The sequence below is a fragment of the Schistocerca americana genome, chromosome 1 (assembly GCF_021461395.2).
Source record: "Schistocerca americana isolate TAMUIC-IGC-003095 chromosome 1, iqSchAmer2.1, whole genome shotgun sequence".
Classification (NCBI taxonomy): domain Eukaryota; kingdom Metazoa; phylum Arthropoda; class Insecta; order Orthoptera; family Acrididae; genus Schistocerca; species Schistocerca americana.
In genome coordinates, this window is record NC_060119.1 from 660,754,790 (window position 1) to 660,761,679 (window position 6,890).

Here is a 6,890-nt window from a genome sequence, read left to right on the forward strand (position 1 = left end):
CCCCCCCCCCCCCCCCCACCCCCTTCCCCAGTATCCCTACCTCGCTGGTAATTGAGTGAGAAGTCAGAGGAGGTATGGTGTTAAATCGTCTCCTACAGAATGGACATTCTCACCTTCATCCTTGAGGTCCCGAAGAAAATCTTAGCAACCCCTATGCAACAGCAAACGGTGAAGAATCAGTCACACTTGTTTGTGAAGATTGTCTGAAAGGTGTGGCGTGTGTTCTGCGATTGCCTGGTGTAAATCATGTTTTAATGTACAATACCCACCCCTTCCAAAAATTATACAAAACCTCCCATTTACATCACATCTCATAAAAGGTATAAAATATTCTGTATCAAGTATATAATTATATGTTCTATTCAGTTTCCTAGGCGAATTCTGCTTCAATGACTATAACTCGATTATCTTACATTCAGTGTGAGTCAAACTAGTAGCGGGCACAGTGGTATTCTCACAAAATCGAAAATTATCTCAAAAGTTATGTGCCAGGTATGATTCTTCCTATTTACTTAGGACTAGGATTACCAGGCAGCTTTGCTGAAAACTATTTTTTAATCACTCATATTAATAGATTTAATGACATTGACTTCGCCCAGACTCCTGTCCACAGATTTGCACAGAACATTGGTGAAGCAATTACTTACAGAGACTAATTCAGGCAAAAATAAAACCTAACTAAACATGGATGATGGGAGAGACTGGTTGGCTAGGCAGATTTAGTCTATCTTACCTCATGGGTAATATGCCCACCAATTCCCATGTCATGTCGCCGCCTAGCAAGTCAGAATAAGTTGGGATAAGACAGGACAAGCCATGAGGTGAGGTAGGGGCACCTCCTGGAATAACGGAGGATGATGCAATCAAAATTCCTAGCAGGCACAACTCTCTAACAACTGAGGATCACACAGTCAAACTCGTAGTGGGCACAACTCTCTAAAATCAGAGGACGCGACAACACAGTCACGTACCAGGAGCAGTTGTGGGTGACGTAATCACAATTCCTTGCTGGTATGTTTCTCTATTAAACTGTAAGTGGAGCATGAAAGTGTAGTGTCACCACTGTTTAGGATAGGGAAAGTTAGTTTTGTTTCATATTCAGAGCAAGAGTTACAGCCAGGTGCAGGCCGGATTGCAGTAAGTTACGCATACCAGCAGTTGCGAAGGCAAATAGAGGCCTCAGGGGCGTAGAACTGCCAGAGAGGGCACACACAGCGGTTTCCTTGGCGCAAGTCACAGGCAGAAGAGGGCCACTGGCCAACCTAAGTACTATGCATATGTGATGCAAAGCGGCGCGCTTCGCAAAACAGAGGCATTGAGTATAAATAGGTGCTGTTTTCTAACGAGATTCATTCAGGTGTGGCAGCTCTCCTGGATGGTGGGGCGTGTCGCACCACTGGCTACATGCAGAGCAGATGGGGCGCCAGCATTCCAGTCTACAACGGATCACTGGTTCGACCCTCTGAGGCCAACGCGGGGCATTCAAGTGTCGCAGCTCTCCTAGACGGCAGGGCGTATCACACCAACTGGCTACACGCAGTAACAGATGGGGCGCCAGTGTCCCAGTCCACGGAGGGTCATTGGTTCGACCCTCTGAGGCAGACGCGGGGTCCACAGCCAGCCAGTGGCAGGCCACTCTTCGGCTCGGTTTCGTGGGCAGTTGTCTTGGCTCCCAACACACGCCAGAGACTTCCCGAAGCAAGGGCCGCAGGTTCGGACCCTGGATAGCAGGCACTCATTCATTTCTGCGACCACAGTCATGCCAGCAAGGAGAAGGACGTAGCTGGCCGGCTTGCAGCTCACACTGAAGAGCGCTGAGTCGGCTGCTGGCACTGCCATCTTGACATCATCGGACCTCAGCGGGCCGGTCAAGGCTGGCAGGACACGGTGCTGCATTGCACTGGCCACTGGGATGCTTCCTCAGCATTGTGGGGCCCTGTGATGCAGACCGAGGTGAGCAGAGCACTTTAGTGGAAACAAATAAATCATTTGGAAAGTTCTCAACGAGTTTTAATGTGGCACCTCCTGGCACCCCATCCATAACATTTGGTGTCAGAATAGCGGACGTCATCCATCCAGTACAACGTTCGAGCCCACTGCCTGCAGTACAGTCACAAGAAGAGGTGAGTGCTGTCAAAATTGTTCTTTTGAGTGTTGGACGTTTTCTTTCTTTTTTGTTTGTGTTTTGAGTATGAATTGTCAAAAGCCACATTGTGGATGTTTTGTGTAGGCATACTATTTTTTGGTGCCAGAGTAAGTGTTAGTGTATTTGGGGGCAGTAAGATTTTTTTTTTTCATGGCATTTGATTACTTTTGTATTGGTTTATGATGATACTGAGTATGACGATATGGAGCTGTAGGAAGTCAGATTATTCTTGTACTTAATCGTTCTGTGTCAGGACAACTGGGAACGAAAGCAACACAATGGCAGAGTCAAGGAAACAAGGTGTGTTGGAACTAGAAGCGGTGCGGATATTGTTGGAAAAAGTAGCACAATTGACAACAGACAATACGCAGTTGAGAAATGAATGAACATCTAGAAGTGAGCGGGAAACTGCATCTGATCACTCGTTGTTGCGTAGGGTGCAGGAGATTGATCCAGCCGCCACAAGTTTGATTGTTCCATTTCCGGCAAGGCATCTGAGGATGTGCGTTCGTTTGTGGAGGACTTGAAGACTTCAGCAGTGATGAATGGTTGGTCTGACGAGCAGTTGTTGCATATAGCCGAGATTAGATTAACGTGTGAAGCAAAAACATGTGTAAGGTTTTCTGAGACCTTAAGAAAGGCAGGACAATTAAAGCAATGAAAGGAAGGGCTTTTACAAAGGTATAAGAAACAGAATAGCGCTAGGTACTTTAGGGAGAGGTTAAGTCTTGAGGTTGAAGGATCCATCCACTAGACTCGCTAGATGGGCTGTGAGGCTTAGTGAATTCGACTACGAGGTGGTGCACAAGCCTGGGAAGAAGCTCGGTAATGCAGATGCACTAAGTAGGTAGGTGGCAAAAGTAGAAGTCATAGGTATGACCTAGCAGTATGACAAAAATTACAGGACGCGGACAATGATTGTAAATTGTATTCTACACAGCCACAGTTTAATGTGTGCGATGGTCTTCTGTGCAGGGAAACTAAGTTAGGGTCAAGGATAGTAGTGCCAGCGAAGCTGAGAGATGAGGTTTTAAAGGAAGCACATGATCAAGTGTTATCCAGTCGTGGAGGGTGTAGAGCAACGAATAGGAGAGTGGCGGAGAGGTATTGGTAGAGAGGTAGGAAAGGAGATGTGGATAAGTATGTCAAGAATTGTATACCATGTGTGCAGAGAGCAGATTTGAGTCAGAAACAGACACAGCTACAACATTTACCGGAAGCAACATGTCCATTCTGTTTGCTCGGGATTGATGTCTTGGGACCTTTTAGGCGAATACCATCGGGAAGCAGATTCGTTCTGACAATAATAGACCAGTTTGTGAGGTATGTGGAGATGGTGGCTATGCCAAATCAACAGGCAACAATGGTCGCGCAAGCAATAGTAAACAACTGGATTTTGAAGTTTGGTGTACTGGAGGCAATAATTACTGACCGAGGGACCAACTTCATGTTGGATTTGAAGAAGGAGCTGTGTAAATTGTTGAACATAAAGAAGTTGAGGATGAGCGTGTTGCATCCACAGGCCAACGGAAGGACAGAACGGGTACACAGACCAATTGGGAAGATGCTGAGTTTTTATGTGGATTCTCATCACCATCAGTGGGACGAGTATTTGAAGCATATTGTATGTGGATATAACGCAAAAGTCCATACAAATACCGGTTTGTCTTCATATGAGGTAGTTTACGGGCGTAAAATGCCGTCACCATTTGATTTAGTGAAGCTACAGAAGGGAAGGACCAGTGAATCTGTACGTCAATTCACAAGGACAGTTTGGGATGTTTGGAAACAGGTACAAAAGGCGAATAAGAAGGCTTTGGAAAGGCAGGAAGACGCAGGAAAGTGGAAAGGAAGGTCGCCGCAGTATAGAGTGGGGCAATGGGTAATGCTGTCCAGCCCCTGTACGCAAAAAGGGAAAACAAAGAAGTTCCTCACGAGGTATCAAGGGCCATACTAAGTTGTTGAAACCACATCTCCCGTTAATGTTAAGCTTCAGCTGCCAACGAGAACACATTGGGTGGTTGCGGCAATTTAAGGATTGCTCGGATGTGATTCCAGATGTGTCACAGGAAGGAAAGAGGAAGAAAGAGAGAGTGAAGAGAGGTGCTAAGCACAGAGAAAACCAGGAAGATAGAGTACAGCATGAAGTACCGTATGCTTTGCGATCTAGAAAGCAGTAGAGTATTTGTAGTTTTTGTTGTTTTTCCTGTTATGCATCACTGGGTTTGCATAGATTAACCCTTTTAGTACTGCAGACGTGATATGCCGCGTCGCTCCACTTTGCCGCGGGGCCTGCGGACGTTGTTTGCCGCTGAAGTGGCCTTTCCCATGGGCGCTGCAGACGGCATTAGCCGCGCGGCCTGGCCGGTACCCGAGTCCCAGTGACGGCTTATACCCAGCTGGTTCCACTGCCTGTGGGCCTACGGACGTCAATAGCCGCTCAGGGCTGCATGCCGGCCCGTCGCAGGTTCTGTTGTCCCGTGCACTCCATGGGATGGATGTACCCTATTTATTGTTCCCAGTCCCTGAGCGGAGAAAATCTCAGACCCAGCCAGGAATCGAACCTGGGCCCTTTGGATTGACAGTCTGTCGCGCTGACCACTCAGCTACTGGGGGCGGACGGCGTTGCACTGACGAAGAGATACTCGCGATACTGAAAAGGAATGACAGTGACAGTGAGTGTGGCATCTTCAATGAATGTAGTGACGATGAAGATTCATCAGAAGAATCTCGTAGCAATACACCTCCACACACTTCACCTAGTAGAGCTCGCCAGCACAGTTCTAGTTCTTCTTCAGATTCTGAAAGTGAAGACAAATCAATCCGTAAAAGGCCACGCCATAGTGAGAATGAGAAATTTGATTGGCAAAAACGTGAATTCAGTCCAGCACTTCATGCATTTGATGATTCATCTTCAGGACATAATTGACAACTAGCGCCTGATTCAAGCGCTCTATCCTTTTTCATGCTATTTTTATCAGAAGATGTGTTGTAATTTATAGCACTTGAAACGAACCAATTTTTCACTTTCACCATGGCAAATACGTCGGAATCAGGTCATTCTCGACTATCCACCTGGAAAGATACAGGTTTTGAGGAAATGTATATCTTCATTGGTATTTGGCTACTCATGGCTCGTGTTAAAAAGTTGAGAATAAAGGAATATTGGTCCAGAGATGTACTTCTGAGTACTCCAATGTTTGGCGAAGTTATGTCCCGTGACCTTTTTATGTTACTTTTGAGAATGTTGCATTTTATTTAGTGACAACTCGGCCAATCGTGGAGATGACAGTTCGTTTAAAATTAGGAAAATAATTGATACAGTCCGTGTGGCGTTCGGCAGTGCATTTAATCCATACAGGAAACTGTGTGTCGATGAAAGCCTATTATTGTTCAAAGGTCGCTTTTTAAAAATCTTTTAAACAATACATTCCTCCGAAACGAAGTAGATTTGGAATCAAAACATTTGTGTTGTGCGACTGTAAAACTGGATACGTCTTGGGTTTCATTGTATACACAGGCACAACAACAGAAACTGAAGTCCATAACTTGAGGAAATCTGGTGATATTGTGGCAACACTAATGAAGACATACCTTGAACGTGGACATACCTTGTATGTTGACAATTGGTATACAAGTCCAGCGTTTGTTCCTCTGGTTTCACAACCAGAGAACAACAGCATGCGGTACTGTACATGGGAACAGGCGCAACTTTCAGAACCTACAAAAGAAACTAAAACGTAGAAAAGTTGAGTTTATTTCAACTGACACAATGCTTGCCAACAAGTGGTGCGACAGGAGAGAAGTGTTCATGCTGACTACCTGCAACACCACAGAAATGCCTGACACGGGAAAGACAAACAGGATGACTTGCGAAAAAGTAATGAACCGCAATGTGTTGCTGATCACAATGCAAATAAAGGGAGCAGTAGACCACTCCGGTATGCTATTAAGCTCTTTGCATCTGTGCATAAATCTGTTAAATGGTACAAAAAAGTTTTTTTATATTGTGGACCTTTGTGTTTTGAACGCTCACACACTTCACAGATTGATGACAGGGAGCAAAATATCATTAGCAGATTTCATTTATGTCTGGTACGATAACTTGTGGAAAAATTTGCTACAGAACGGAGAAGAGATAGGAAAGGAAGACGTTCTGACGATGAGAATCCTCTTCGATTTACTGGGCGGCACTTTCCACGTGGCATTCCAAGTGACCAGTCCAAGAAACGTGGACTATGGCGATAGATGTGCTGTCTGCTCGAAACAATACGTGCGGCGAGAAACGAAATATGAATGGAAAATATGCAATGTACCTTTGTGCATTGACCTATGTTTTCAAACATACCACACAAAGAAGAACTTTTAGCCAAGTTGCTACAGATGGAAGATGAAATGAAGCCCTTACTTCGGAAAAAATTACTCAAAAATTAAAAAATAAAAATAATTACAAATATTTTTAAAAAATATTTTTTACTTCGCCATTGTTGGTCCAAAGCCCGGATGAGAAAGAAGTATGGGAAATGTAACTGTGCCAAAAAAAAAAAAATCACTGAATTATCTGAGCTTGAAGAGCCTCTCCAGATGAATTACTCTGGTTACAAACATCTTATGTACGTACATGTGAAACATCCAATCTGTGCTGACAAACACAGACTGGATACTTCAAATGTCCATACAGAAGGTGCAAAAATAAAAACTTAGTACAAATTTATGGATTCTTCCATAACTTCTTGGTAGAAGT